We start from the raw sequence: 16,327 nt of genomic DNA, 5'->3' as shown, positions 1-16,327 counted from the left end.
TGGAGAAGGGTGAGGTATTCCTCTACAAATTTCCCAATCATATATGACTTAAGTGACGTGAGGTGATATCATTGTGAGGTGATATCATTGTGAAACACTCAGATTTATTGATTAAAAAAACAAGAATAAGAAGCATTAGGCTTATCATTTCCATATTCAGTCTCAAAATATATATTTAAAATCAATCACATTTTCTCATAATTGAAGCAGTTATTATAGTTTCTTAAAAGGAAATGATAAGGCTATGCAAATGTGAAAGAGAGGACTCAGGGTGTGTGTTCATACCTGATAAGGATTCTGGAAGGACATGGAGGAGGTCTTAAAGGTAGAGAGTGGGTGCTTAAGAGCGAGAGAAATGGGTTGAGGGATGAAGATATGGCTCCTGAAAAAAAAGGCCAGATTTACAGTATCTGGCAGGGGAAAGGCAGGGGAAAAGAGGGAAGGAGAGAGGGAAGAAGGAAGGAAGGAAGGAAGGAAGGTGCATGTTGTATTACGTTGGGCTGTGAGGTAGAGTGAGGTAACAGTGCAGGGCTGTGGTGTCCTAAAAAGGCCATCCCTCAGGGTAGAGTGGTAGGCCACCTTGACCCAAGCCATTTCCACGGATGGATGGCCATCTACATTGGCTCCTCACGCTTAATGAAGCCTGCAGTTCAGGACTTAATTGAATGCTCTCCATAGATGCAAGTTATTCAGCCAGAGTCTCTCTGCACTCCCAGCTTATACTTTCTCTCTCTCTCCCCACCCCCTTGTTTGTGAGCCTGATCTGTGATGAGTAATGAACAGAGCGAAGCCTCTTTCACCACTGCACATATTTGTACTCACACTATCTAATTCCTTTGTAAGCAGGCAAGAGCCAGAGACATTGAGTGGGCAATGCTGATAAAGGCATTTGGGGCAAACACACTTGCCTTCCTCTATTCTCCTGACTCTCTGTCTTATTTCCAAACCCCCAGAACCCCCATACCCCACCCCCCATCATGAGTAACAGTTTACAGAGTAATCTATTTGATGAAAGCAGCCAAAGCACTGCTGTGTGGGTGGGACTTTTTCATCCATGTCAGCTGATTCTGGGCCTTGTCTACTGTTTAAACAGTAAGTGGTTCTCATTCAGTTGCCATTTTATGGACATTCATAATCCATATACCTAACAACCATGCCAAATTACAGTGCCGTATCAAACTGGATGTCTAGTACAGTAGCTTTTATAGACATTGCGCTTAATTGACAAAGGTCAAAGTGGATCTAATTCCTTCTTCTTGCCTTTTGAAAAGAAATACCTGAAAAAAAGGTTTGTCTTCAACTACTTTAACCAACATGACAAACAGGAGAAAGAAAAATATCTAGCTTGAAGCCACCATTCATTTCAGATACACAAGTCAGCTGACAATTTTCATTAGAGCTGTCAATCAATGTGAGAAGACTCCAGAAAGATGAAAGAGTCTAGTTGAGCATTAACACAAAGAACATACCTGGTATACAGGGGGAGAGGTAGAGGAGAGGGTGGGGTTTTAGGAGCTGGATTTTTTGAGAGTGAATCATATAAAAAGCAGTAATATTGCTCAGCTCAGTCTCTCTAAGATAATGACTCTGATGCTTATCATTGACTTAGGAGCCTTTAAAGCCTGAGTATTGATCTCTTGGCCCATTGATTATTAGAGAAAGATATTTATTGATCTGATCAAAGGGCAAAAAAAATAAACAACTATCCAGGAACGGAGTAGTGCTTAAATAAACAAACAAGAAATTTAAATAAACAAGAGATTTAAGCAGTCAGACCCAAAAATATAAATATTTCATGCTAGAAAAGATGTTATATTGTAAAGTGAAAAACACAGTTTAACAGTTTCTTATATGTAACACCAGTAAGCCACTCCTAAATCCATTCAGCTAGTAGCACTTCCTTATAAATTCAAGATAGAGTGGAAAAACAAAGATGTGCACACCCACCCACCTGAGGCTAAAAAGTACACCGTGATGTGAGGTCAATGCTTTAGTTGAAATGTGAAAATATAGAACAATTATATGATATGCTGAGCTGTTCAGAGAGAACACTACAGATGCCTTCTGACTGCTCTGGCACCGTCACATGCTGTGAACCCTGAAACAACTACAATAAGAGACAGACATAATTGTTAGTGGTCTATCGTGGCAAAAACTCTCTCCTGTTATCTATAGTTTCATACACTACATACATCCCTTAAATGCATAGTTAGGCCCATTTTTCCATTCTGCTTTGCAAATAAACAATTAAAGAGATTTAAGATAACAGAACTCATATGTGTCCCAAACCTTTCAGATATGGGGTTTATAGGGAGAGGCATGTCCTCATGGGAAAACCAGAGCTGATTTCACATTTGCATTAAACTGCTTCAAATTCTGTCCATGCATAAAATGAGTTTAGATCAAATCAACCAAAAATAGAATGTCTAGACATGTCCTGTTGTACAGAAAACTTGTCAGCACCATTGTAAAAAAGTTTGACAACTGTGAAAGTGCTTTGCTATTGTGTTTTCTTTCTGGGATCTTCAGATCCATCTGAATGTCTCTCCCACAAAGTCACAAGCTGCTAAAATCAAGCACAGCTCAAAGTTTAATGAGAAGAGACTTTTTAGGACAGAGGCATGCATGTGTGGAAGCTCATGTGTGTGCGGCAATGGCTGCAAGTCTGAAGATGTGTGATGTGCTCTGCCTGCATGCCAAATGTCTGTGTTTATGCATGTGTGTGTGTGTGTGTGTGTGTGTGTGTGTGTGTGTGTGTGTGTGTGTGTGTGTGTGTGTGTGTTGATGTATGTGTGTGTATGTGTGTATATGTGCTCTTGTTCTCTATCCAGAGAAGCATTTCCATCTTTGCCTCTGCAAAGGGACTGCAGTTGCTTGTATTATTGATTGACTGTTGGCCTGTATTATTGATTGATTGGGCTATGCTCATATCATGGTCAGAACTGAGCACTTCTAGGGTATGAGCATCCTGCCATCAGGTGAGGCAAACGTATCCTGCTTCTGTAGCTATGAACCACTGTATGATATTTCTCTAAAGAAGTGCTGAATGTTTTTTTTTATTTTAAAACAGTGATATATGAGAAGCTATTATATCTATCTGACTTTACAGTGAGTATAGTTAGGATATATATAAAACAACATTTACTTAAATACTACTATCAATACTGTTGCACTAGTGAACATTAATTTTACTTTTGTAATGTACTATTAATACTATAGCATTCATTTTACATAGTACTATTCATTCTATAATCCTAATGAACCTGATGAGTCATGACATATGAAGGGCTGACTAAGCATTATTTATTTGATCTACAGTTGTATTAAAATGCCTGTAAGCATTTGAGGGCTCAGGAGCCTTGCTCAGAGCTAGGAAAGCGCAGATGCAGCACTGGGTAGCAGATGAGGCAGTAATTGGAGTCTCATCAGCTCTGAGTCATCACAAAGCTCTGGTGCCATGTGCCCATGTGTTCTTACAGAGCCACATACTGGAGCACATGGAGAGTAGAATATGAACAGGAGACAATGGAAATTGTGCGTTTTTAGGAAACAGCCTAAAGATGATGTGTAGGATCATGCTCATTATATTGAATCTATTCATTTGACTACTTGAGCACATGTCATGTTTATCATGCCTCTTTCCTAACTCTCATCATACTGGGTGTCCCCTTCCCTTCTCAGCATGGCCCAGTGGTAGAGGTTTAGACTGTTATGCTGTTACAGACTAGGTACTGCCATGTCAGGTAAGACAGTTTTCAAATTTGATGTCATTAAGATTAATGATGTTTCTGTACAATGTTCCAGCATGCATGCCTGGGACACTGCTGTCATTTTTATTGACATATGGTACAATAAAATGCATGCCATACCATATGTAGTTTCATAGTATGTAGTTTGAAAGTCTTTGTTAATATTGCATAATAATTGCCTAAGGCTCATGTTGAGAAATCCTGCAATGTCTTGAGACAATCTTCAATTTTTCCTATATGCACTTTCTGTTGCTGCATCCCTTTGTAAATATCTTTCTTCTTTCCTGGTGCCTCTGTTATCTTCATTGTAACTCATTTTGCTGCAATTGTCTGTTGACCTTTGCAGTTGTCTGTTGACCTAATGTATGTATTTTGCTTTAACATCAAAAACCCCACACTGAAGGCCTACATGCTGTCTTCAGTTATGTTTATAATATTGTCTCATTATTGTTAACTGCATGCCTTGCTCTTACATTGTAAGGAAGAATATTCAAATGCTCTTTCGTTTCTCTGAACCAACAGAACTAAAAACACAGCTAATTTGTCCTGTTCCCATGATAATTCAGAGCACACATCAGTTCTTTGAGGCTTTTAAAACAAGAGCTGAGCCATTGTACAAAGGTATTATGAGGTTATGGACATTCTAAGACAGGACGAGGGCATTTTTTTTTTTCTTGGCTGAGATGTTTCTCTCTCTTTCTTTCTTTCTTTCCTACTTTTTGACCCCAAAAAAAGGTGAGGGGGCAAAACTCATCTCACCTTTGTGGTGACACAAGCCTGGGTGCAATTTTCCCCCAAAGAACAGATCTAATCAGCCTTACCGTTCAGGGTGCATGTGAAGCCCTGTCTGCTCACTCCCTGAGGAGTCACATTGTGCAGAAAATTGTCACTAGGGAGAAAAAAGAGAAATGAGAGAGAGAGCAAAAGAGAAAAAAGAAGGTGGAAAAAAAATAATTCTGAAACAGTGATGTGTCATAATCATAGAGGACACCAGCAAAGGGAGATACTGGGTAAACCAAAGGTCAAATTGCTAGAGGTCTGTTTAATTTTGTGTTCTGTAATGTTCTGTGACTTTATGTAAAATAACCACTAACCCTTCTATTACAATACAAAAGTCTGTAATTGCAGCCTTCAGTCAACCATGAATATGCTGGGTTTTTATTAATACCGGAGCTTACATACTACAGCAGGGAAATCAGGTGAGACACTTAGCTTAAACCTTCTCAATTAATACATTAATGAGATATTAGGGACTCCAGGTTAAGCAATTCATACAATTGACCAAGAAAGGAAGTGCAATCTAATAATAGCAAAGCTGTTATTTTTAATAACAGTAGAATATTTTAAAATTATTTTTTAAATTCACAGATCTGATTTGTTTATGGTGCTTCAGATAAGTAGATGGTTATACTTGTATTTTGTATACAGAATGTAACAGGACAATTACCCATCCAGCAGGGTCTTCCAGGCATCTTCAGACATGTACAGGGGGTGGAGGATATGCACAGGAGGTGAGGCGGCCACACCCATGTTTGGCGGTGTCAGGCCAGAGCTGAGCGAAATCGAGGCCATTGCTACACTCTGGGGGCTCATCTGTGGGTTGTGAGTAGAGCAGAACAAAACATAATGCTTCAGTAGCTGGTATCATCAACCCAGCACACCAGTAGCAAATAAATATGTTAAGCACAAATGAGTTCAAGGAACAGTGAGACTAAAAGATAATTTAGAAAATCTCCTTTTTCCCCAAATGTAGTCCTTCACACAAAATATTTAAAATTTAACATCTTCATAAATCTTTATTTTTGTACTAGTGCTACCTGTTTATGTGGTTTCTGGTAATGTATAACACTTTAGCTATATATAATAATAGATAAATAAATGGACTAAAAAATGTATATTTATAAGCATTAGTATGTACAGTTAATATCTTTAGTAGCAATCATTCTGTACTTTTAAAAACTAATCTTTACTGATCAACTGCATTTGGGGTAAGGGAAATTATGTACATTTGTTTTTTTCTATTCCCCTAAATACTTTTTATTGTGAAATAATTAATTATTTAATACAAAACAGTTTTTGTTGGTGAAACAGTTGTACTGCAATGTTTTTGAATGAACCAAATGATAGATTTCAGGGCACCTTCCATCCTCACTACAGCCTAAAGTGATCTCCTATTCTGCTTTTGTTCCTTTTCATCCAAAGAGAGAGAGAGAGAGAGAGAGAGAGAGAGAGAGAGAGAGAGAGAGAGAGAGAGAGAGAGAGAGAGAGAGAGAGAGAAGGCACACTCTTCTGTTGTCTCTAGGGGGTGGCATATTCATTCTCTTTCTCTCCCTTTAGATCTGAAGGGCCATGGGTGTATGCCATGACATCAAAGGGGCATGATCTGAGGGAATCTGCCCGTCACTCTCCACGTCTTCTCCTCTTACATAAATCAAACAGCAGGCATACAGATTCCGCAGCACCCTTATGGACGTACCGCTGTCACAGAGGTAAGACATTTAGCTTATACTGTGAGTGCTTCTGTGGAAAGCCTGACACTCCAACTGTGAGGTCTCAGCTGTGCTCAGTCCCACATCTTCATACTCTCCTTCCTCTGCTTAGTACAGAAAGGACATCAGCCAGAGTTTAAGGTGATCATTAATAATTCATTTGCATTTGCCTGAGTGCAACAGCACTGCAAAGTACACATGCAGACATTTCACCTTTAAAGATTAGGTGTGGGAGTGGTTTCTAAGACAGATTTACCAGGTGAAGAAATATTTGACATTTTGTTTCAATGTTTTGGAAGTATTTGCTATTCCTTATTACCAGGGCACATAGAGCAACAGTATGGCACTCCCTGTCCTTCAGTGTCTGTAACAGCCAGATAGAGACTGTCAGCTGCCTATATGTAGCATGTTTAGTGTAATCTGGGCTCTGAAATGTCTGTCAGGTGATCATCAAACCTGTTGCCATGGGAAAGACACCTCAACTAGAGATCGAGACTGACACAGACATATACACATGCACATGCACACTCCCCCCCCCCTCCCCCCCCCCCCCTCCCCCCCCCCCCCCCCCCCCCCCCCCCCCCCCCCCCCCCCCCCCCCCCCCCCCCCCCCCCCCCCCCCCCCCCCCCCACACACACACACACAAACATTTTCCAGTGAAACACAGAGAAGGCATCACCATGATTAGGTCAGATAACATAAGATGGCTTTTTGTGTCCAAATCACTCTGACATCTGTCTTCCCCACCTCTCTTAAGCTCAGATATAATTTCCTCTTATCTTTACTGGTCAGAATCACACATACATAGGCACACAGACACACACACATACACACACTCACACACACAACTTCACAGAAGCACATGTGCACCCACACACACACACACGCATACAAATAGCTATGTGTGAGCGAAAGAAGAGGACTCATAATTCACAACAACCAGCACGCCCTAAACAACTACCTACAGATCCTAAGCAGTTCACTAAATAACACAGGCCGATTACAGACGAGAGCTGATTCATGCTGACATGTGCGAGGCTTTGGGTCATCATATTATCCAGTGCTTAACTGCACCTCTGCACGGGTGCTGAACACCAGGGGCCCCACACTCATTACCCACATCTCAAGGGCATACGTTTGGGGTCTCAAGGGGACACCATAAGGCATTGTGATATGTCGTGGCTGGGCGGAGATGCATGAGTCTGCATATTTGCCATGACACTTCCTTGTTTATCTACAATCAGATGACAGCAGGGAAAGAATGCTGAATATAGAGTGAAAACAAATGATACCAAATGCTTGGGGGAATGAGGGAGGCAGCAACGACTGATAACAGAAGACTAAAGAATGATCCAAAATCTCCAAGCTCTTATGAAGAGTATCCATCAATGGAGACAGTCAAACAAATAGCACCCCCCATTTCAATTAGTTCTCCCTGCAGGCTATGTTACATGCTCTTGAACCTCTATATTTCTGTGCTCAAAAACAAACACACACAGACAGTGACACTCACCACTGCACAAGTGCTCATTTACACAAAAACACGCGCACACACACAATGACACCATGCACATGCATATACTACACATGCATGCATACACACAAACTTAGACAACAGGATAAATAAGCATGTTAAAGGTCACATTAAACTGCTTTTCTTCATGATAGCCATGCACTGAGGGACAAATAAAAAAAAAATCTTTGCACATGTAAATATGGAGGAATAAATGACCCACCTCTATTAAGCAGTGCAATGAGACTCTAATGACACATGAATGTGAAGATGCAGGGAAGGTTGAAAGAGTCATATGAGCATGGGAGAGAGCTGGAGTGTGAGCATGCCTCTCAGCCTGAGGCACTCACACACAAAAAGAGTTCCAGTCCCCCTGGAGGTGGAGCTGAACTGGGCAAAAGGCAGAGAGGTGTGTTGCCTGCAAGTAGAAAGAAGAGAGTAGGGTTCCATGGCAGTGGGGAAAAAGGATGGTGAGGGTGACTAACAAAATGAGAATATAGAAAAGGAGAGGAAAATCAATGACTAATAAGCAAACCCAAGAAACGCCAATAAGATGGTGGGCTGAGCCATTCGGAGGCAGACACTTTGTGCAGAGAGTCAACACTGACATGGCTGCTTTTCTCGCTAAAGGAAATGAATAAATAAGGGGATGCTCTTTTAATTAAGTGCCATCCAGACAGTCCTTGGGGAGTGGAAGGAGTACATTAATGGACACAGATGCAGAAACATTCTGTCCTTCCAGTGATGACAGTGCACACATTGGCTAATTTTAAACATACTGGGAATTATGAACTGGGTACTTCTGATCTAAAGCTGTCTAGTGGCTCTTCTTAGTGAAATTGGGAAAGAGCTCTTTTTTTGGACTATGCAGTGAATGAGGGAACCCAAAAATAACACGTGATTCCAGTTAACAAGATGCCCTGGGAGTTAGGTGTGAAAGATAGAGGCCAAGAGGACCCAGTTATGAAGGTCAAGTAAATCATTTGGGAAATAAATACTGCTGTGCCTGTGTCCAAGGCTAAAAAGATACATTGATCTTTCAGATCATTAAATACTTTTCATTTTACCTTGCCTTAATGAGATGGATGTCCAGTAAAAAATCATTAAAATGTTGTGAAGCAGCAGTCCCCAAGCTTTCTGCATGTTTATTTATTTATTGTTTTGTTTTTGTATATCATTGACTAAAGCTGATACGTAAATCTGTCCTATGCAAATTTGTCATAAATGACAGTCAGTTTTAAACCATGACCTTTGCAGTGACAGCTGATATGAAAATATAGCAGCTTAGGTATTTCAATACATATTACTTCCACTTTATTGTATGTACAATTGTAACATGCACTCAAACAATATACCACGTAGACATTTGCTCAAGTAAACATAATGTATTTTCAGAAGAACATTCTAGAGGATTGTGTAAAAATCTCATTTTATTAAGCACATTCAGTAATTGAATGGTCACCATTTATTGAAATCTACCTGAGAATATGAAGATCAGAAATGTTAGTGATTTCTCTCTCTCCCCTCTGCTACACATTTCTTTCACTTCTGAAATATAACCAAAGAGCTGTGCACATTCTCAAGGCCTGTAGCATATCCATTTCTGATTTTGTCAAGTAGTAGCCTAACGCCCAAAGCAAATAAATAATTCAAGGTACAGGAATTTCATTGCTGATTGTCCAGTCCAAAATTATGCTCACATGATGGCTGCAAATGAAAATGCTAATTGCTGAAGAACAAGGGACCTGTGTAGCCTAGCAACAGTACCCAGCCATGTAAATGGGCTTAAGGGCTTGATCGAACTGTTGCATGTGAACTCTTATGCTTCCTTCAGTACCCTGTGCTTAGTCATGCCTAAGCAATCAAAGATCTTAACAAAACTACAGGACCTTTGGGCCTTTTAACTGTGAACTGCCTATTTGCTAATTTCTGTAAAGGAGTTATATTTCTTTTTAATTCACTCTCTTATTCTCCAGCAGTTGGATGCAACAGACACTGGGATACATTCTACAAAAATATATTTGCTCCAGAATGGAATATAAATTGCATAAATTTCTAGAAGCCTTTGAGAGGAGTGACTTATGGAATAGTAATGGACACTTTCTATTGTGTGAACAGAGGTTCATATAAAACGTGCCACCACAGAATGGAGACTAAAAGGCAGTGTAGCACAAACAGCACAGTTCTCAAAATAGCATCCCTCTTATTCTTGCTGATGCCTACTACTTAATGCTTTATAACCTCTCCAAACTTTACATAAAGGAGGAGGTTAAAGCTGACATGAGGTGAAGGTGTAAATAATATAAATATGAGAGCCAGAAAGAGGCTTGAGAGTGGATCATTCTGAGAAAAAGATGATGAACCTTTTTAAAGCACTTACATCAGCTGTTTTCAGCTACAAATAAATATTTTATAAGGTCCCATGGCCTTGGCTCTGTCTCTTGTCATCTTTCTCCTTCTTTATCTCTCACTTTTGTAAAAAAAAAAAAAAAAAAAAAAAAAAGTTACTATCCTGCTTTTCACCAATTCAGAAATTGCTGGAACAGCAACCTGTCTAGAATATACTTGTTCCTATAAGAGAAAAATTGGACCTTGTATTAATACTGAAATAATAGATTGAGCCTTGAATATGTAACCATGACCAGTGATGATAAATGTGACTATGTTTGAGCACATTCCAAAAACAATGTTGTTTTGTATTTCCAGTGCATTATTAGATGGAAGAACAGCAAAAGGCAGTGTATACACTGAAGGGAACATGACAGTGTTTGGGATGTTCAGTGTTCCTGAGGCTGGGTGAAGCCTGGTGGGAGGCACATGGGGATGTGTGGGTGAGGATGAGCTGGAGCAGGACACCAACCCCGAGCCTCTGGCATCACCACCTTCTGTGGGAAAAACCTGCTGCTCTTCCTCTGCTCAGCCTCCTTATAATGACATGCCTGCACCTGGACCCTGGCCACGTGTCCTTTTGACACACTTACTGTGAGAATGGAAATGTATGGGGGTGGGGGGGGGGTTGGGTGTGTGTGTGTGTGTGTGTGTGTGTGTGTGTATATATATATATATATATATATATATATATATATATATATATATATATATATATATATATATATATGAAAAGAAGCACTGTTTCACCTTTGTCACTGGCAGAACTCAGGACCTTCCTCCTCCGCACTGTAGCATCCTCCTGAAAGCAATGGCTCTTGCTGTTTTCAGGAAGGCCAGCTGCCTTCTTCGTGCTCTTGGTGTCAGCGCCAGCCGGGTCATGCACCACACGGGCACCATCTGTGCTCCCTCTCTGTAGTCCATGCCCTCCTTCAAGAAGATAAGACAATGAGGCAACAATAGATCTGAATGCAATGTGCAAGTTTACACTGTTAGAGATTAATATATAACAGTGATTCACATTAACAGAAGAGATGTAACATGGCCTTAATAAGTCTTAGTAGTATTCCTAATTTAGCAGTTTTCCAACCTGAGCTGCTCTTGGCCTCTTGTGTGTAGTTCAGTTAACAATAGGATCAAAATAATTCACTCTGAAAATTGATTGTGTTTAGTGTCTACTTCAAGTGCAAAAATATTTTCCGAAAACAGATTTTCCTTTTCTGAAAGAAAAATATCTACAATGTGATTTGGGCCAATTTGTTTTTGGCCAATTTTATGTTTCTTAGTTTTTTATCTTTAATTTTTAAAATAAGCGACTTTTGGAGTTAGAGTGTAGTCCTTCTCCTGTCCCAAAGGTGAGATCTGACTGAGTACTGTCTGCAGTCCATCCTCACAAACAAAAACAACACTTTCTGCACAGAGCTAATGTGACTCATACAGCAGTGTCTTCTGCAGAAAATGCCACATAGCTGATAGAATGATATACCGTTGATCATTATCATTAAGGCAATGTTACCTTAAATGCTGTTTCCATCATTGTGACCCTGCACTATATGAACTAAATAGTAAAAAAGAGACCATTTGTAGATTCATATAAATGGCAGTGCTGTTAATGTGCATAAAATGAAAAATCTGGGGAATGCAAATGCAACCCTTTAGCAGCAGATTAGCTGGGAGGTACAGCTAAGCAGCCAGAGGGGAGCTTTATGCAGTTCTGTTCAGGAAATTGTGCCATTAAAAAAGTAGCATATCTCTGAAGGTCAAATCAGCTGCCACTGTCCTTCCTACACATACTCACCCTCAGACTTCTGCCCACAATTACTGCTCTGTTTTTCAAGACCATGAACCTACATGTGTGCATGTATACATGTGTGCATATGCTTTACAGGAAGTGGAACATTGTAAGGAAAATGACTCTAGTATAGTACACAAAAATGTCACATACTTGGATTTTCTGTTTCATTTCAGACAAAATTTATTTACGTATATCCGAGTCTTAATTACTGATATTGAAACTTGATGAAAATATTCAAAAAGTGATAGTAAAGGGGCCCAAAATAACTCTAAATATTGTACTCTTACCACATCACTACTTATCCAAGTCATTAGTTATACTGGTCACACCCACAAAGACATATTAAGTCATCAAAGCCTTGGCAAAGCTGTCTGGACTGTACACTAGTAATTACCTGTAATAGGGAGGTTCTCAATCATCAACTTCTCACCAGTACCAGCAAACACCAGCAAATTGGAACGTCCCTGCTTTTTGCTCATCTTCTCATCATCTACTGCAGTTTCTGTGACATCTCCAGGCTGGCATGAAACTGGCAGCTGGCTGCAAGGCTCATTAAGGGCTTTGGAGGCCTGAGTTGACTGGATTGCCTCCATTATGGCTTCATTGCTGAATACCATGCACTTGAGCCTTTGGCATTTTTGCTGCCTTTGGTTCCTTTGTGGTCTTAGACCAGCCAGGTTATCAAATGCCTGGCTATTGAAAGCTGATAAGGGGATATTGGAAGACACTTCTTTTTTAATGTGGGCTTTCTGAGCTGGCCTGTCACCACATGGTAAGGCAGTACAGGGCAGTGCGGGGAAATCTTCCAGTGAAAGACCCTCTGAGACCTCTTCCCTTTTCTTGTCTTGATTAATGATGAGAACATCCTTTAAGAACTTTTCAATTATTCTTCTTTGCCCTTCCTTAATGCTTATGACCTCCTTTGGCCTGTAAAGGTCACCTGGGTCATCACCATGAGAACAAAGTCTGCCAGGTGGTAGCTGACAAGGAATCATAGTGTCATGCTGCTGGTCAAGTGTCTGCATCATCTCTTGCTGGACCATGAGAAAAAGTTCATCAAATTCACCCTTCAACCCTGCCGTGGAACAGAAATCATACAAAACTTAATTTTGGTGTGTGAGAATGAAATTAGATATTAAATCTTACAATATCAAATGTTTACTTTCTGCTAGGTTTTTTTTTTTGTGGTCTTTTTTTTTGTTGTTTGTTTGTTTGTTTGTTTGTTTTTTGTTCCTGCATTACATTACTTTGAGCTGGGCATATGCTGTCCCCAAATATGAATATTTAACTAGAGTCTTGTTAGGCATGTCCCTTTGTGGGGCGCCCATGCAGAACAGAAACAGCATAGGCAATCTATTAGCATAAGCCAAGAGAAAGGCTCCAGTCAAGCAGCCACGGTCTACATACAGTAACATGTTCATCCAATAGTAGTTTAATGAAGACAATTTATCCTGTAAATAACTCATCCATCTAACAGTGACATAAGTGAAACTCTATGAACTGGGGGCAGTAAATAAGACTCCCTGAATGCTGAGATGTCAAAACTAGTTTTATGTAAAATCACTCAGTTCCTGTTAAGCTTGAATTTACTAGTGTTGACAAAAAAAAATTAAAAAAAATAAAATTTATATATATATATATATATATATATATATATATATATATATATATATATATATATATATATATATATATATATATATATATATATATATTGAGCCTTTGGCGTTTTTGCTGCCTTTGGTTCCTTTGTGGTCTTAGACCAGCCAGGTTATCAAATGCCTGGCTATTGAAAGCTGATGAGGGGATATTGGAAGACACTTCTTTTTTAATGTGGGCTTTCTGAGCTGGCCTGTCACCACATGGTAAGGCAGTACAGGGCAGTGCGGGGAAATCTTCCAGTGAAAGACCCTCTGAGACCTCTTCCCTTTTCTTAGCTACACTATATATATATATATATATATATATATATATATATATATATATATATATATATATATATATATATATATATATAGTGTAGCTAATTAGGTTTTCCTTTTAAAGGGCAATTCATAAATTCCAAATTAAATAATTAAGCACAGAGGTAACTAAATAAAAATACAATATTATACTCAAAATACATGCTATAACCCTACTAGTTATTTACAGTTATAAGACATTTCTAATTATTTTATTATATGCCTATAGTAAACAAGAAGCCTTAGGAAATCTTTGGATATCACATGCAATAAGAAGACAGATGTGTAAGCAGGAGAGACAGATGTGCATGCAAGAGACAAAGAAGTGGCCTTCCAGTGAAACTCAAAGCCGGCAGTTACCAACATGGCCTCTCTGGACCAACTAGTTTATAATTATTCAACATGATGACATGACAGTTCAGGCTATGGAAAGGTACTTTAGTGGGTATCTCACAAAATGGTACAAAATTACCATCCAAGGGGCTATCAAAGTACTATTAATCTTTATAGCTCAGCTAAAATGGACAGCCAAAATAACATTATAAAATTACTAAGACAACATATAGCCAAATATAGGCAAGAAAAGGATGAGTAGAGGTAGAAATCCAGCACACAGCAGTGAAGCGGAGGTTGGAACAATTGGGATGAGGCAGCAAGAGAATAAAATGTGGTAAAGAATGAAAAACCACCGAAGCTGACATGTGGTCACAGAAAGCCAGGAAGTTAAGGGTTCTACTATGTAGAGTCTATAACATCTTCCCAAGCCCCACAAACTATTTCATCGCGAGGCTGAAGGAAGGCCTGAATGGTACTTCCTGTGGGAGGACAGCATTCTGAAACATACTTTGTCATTCTCTAGCCCTGATACAGATGCCAGTGAAGGCATGACAAGATGTTAAAATCACTGATGAACTTCCTGGGGAAAAACAGGGCAAATTTAGATGGTCAAAGAGAAGAGCAGGAAGGATACAAGATATCATCAATGATAGGGAAGGACACAAGACTTCGTCTTTCCACAAGATAGCATCAAAACTACAGCTGAGTCCACACATAAATATCTGGTCCAGAGTGACAAAGAACATTATCATGCTGGAGCCATGAGAAGACCATAAGGAGAAAGCATTCAAAAGAAAATTACATAAGTCACAGCAATTGGTCAGAAAATGCACCCAGAAGGGAGAGAGAGTAAAGTGCCTATCAGTGGAAGTGCGAGCCAAAGGGTTTCCAGGGCAATTGTTTTGGAGAGCACAGGGCAGTACAGGTCAGCAGCAGTAGAAAAGGTTCAACAGATAGCAAGAGACATCACAATGGTTGTGTCTGAGGGAGGTGGACCAGGCACCTCGCTCCGACTGGGTCTAATCAGCCCAACGTTCACTCCCTTCAAAAGTCATGACAATGGCAAAACATCTCATGTAAAATAGGGTTCACCTGAGTGGAGCAACAAAAAAACTCTCTGTGACGGGAGGTGAGGCAGGATGCACAGACGAGCTATTAAACATGATACACAAAAATGACACCAAAACATGGGAAGAAAAACACTAAACTTGAGCAACACGAGCAACACGAGCAACAGCGTAAGCAAACAACAGGTTTTGAGATCATCAACCAAAAGTTAGCAGTAAGCACAGTTTACACGGGTTAAATACTGTCAAAGACTATTGACAACACTGAACCTTAAACGCATACTTTAACAATGGAAAACAATGAACAGGTGTGATATGTGAGAGGGGTGTGGCCTCAAACACAACACACACACACACACACACGTCACACAAACATAGGGAGGAGTCTAGGAGGATGAGGCCATGCCGTGACAGAATCCCCCCCAACAGCGCGACTATCAGGCTACGGCCCCCAAACCAATGCCAAATGGTGAGGTCAGAGGACTGAGCGAATCGACATGGGCCAGAGCGAACAGGACAGAAGGGAGGAAGACAGGAACCAAGACGATGACAGACACAGGGACAGGAATACTAACAGGAAAGGGAACAGATATTAAGGGAGACAAACAGACTGGCATGGTAACTGTTGACGGGCATGTTAATGGTGACAGGCACAGGCATGTGAGACATTGGACCATTTAGAGGAGGGGAAAAAGGGGCTGGGGATGTTGAGAGGAGCCCGAGCCAGTCCCCCTGTCAGCTGAGTCAAAGTCTGATGAGTCCAGAGGGCACTGGTGATGCAAGTGGGCTCTAAGGCTGTGTGCCTTAGGTGATGTGAGCGTCCTCTGATAATGAAGCCTCTTTGAAGGTAACACAGGGCAGTTTGCTGGTTCTAGAGTGGCAGGCCTTGGACAGAGCCTTAGGTGTCGGAGGCTCGTCACTTTTAGAGTCCGTTGACCCGGTCTCTGAAACAGAGGGAGGATCCTCATGGATGGAATCCTCCACCTCCATTGGTGGATCTCCTGAGTGGTCAGATTCCTTGCCTGACCT

Source organism: Electrophorus electricus, chromosome 8, assembly GCF_013358815.1.
Source record: "Electrophorus electricus isolate fEleEle1 chromosome 8, fEleEle1.pri, whole genome shotgun sequence".
In the NCBI taxonomy this organism is placed as follows: Eukaryota; Metazoa; Chordata; class Actinopteri; order Gymnotiformes; family Gymnotidae; genus Electrophorus; species Electrophorus electricus.
This window is presented reverse-complemented; position numbering follows the sequence as displayed.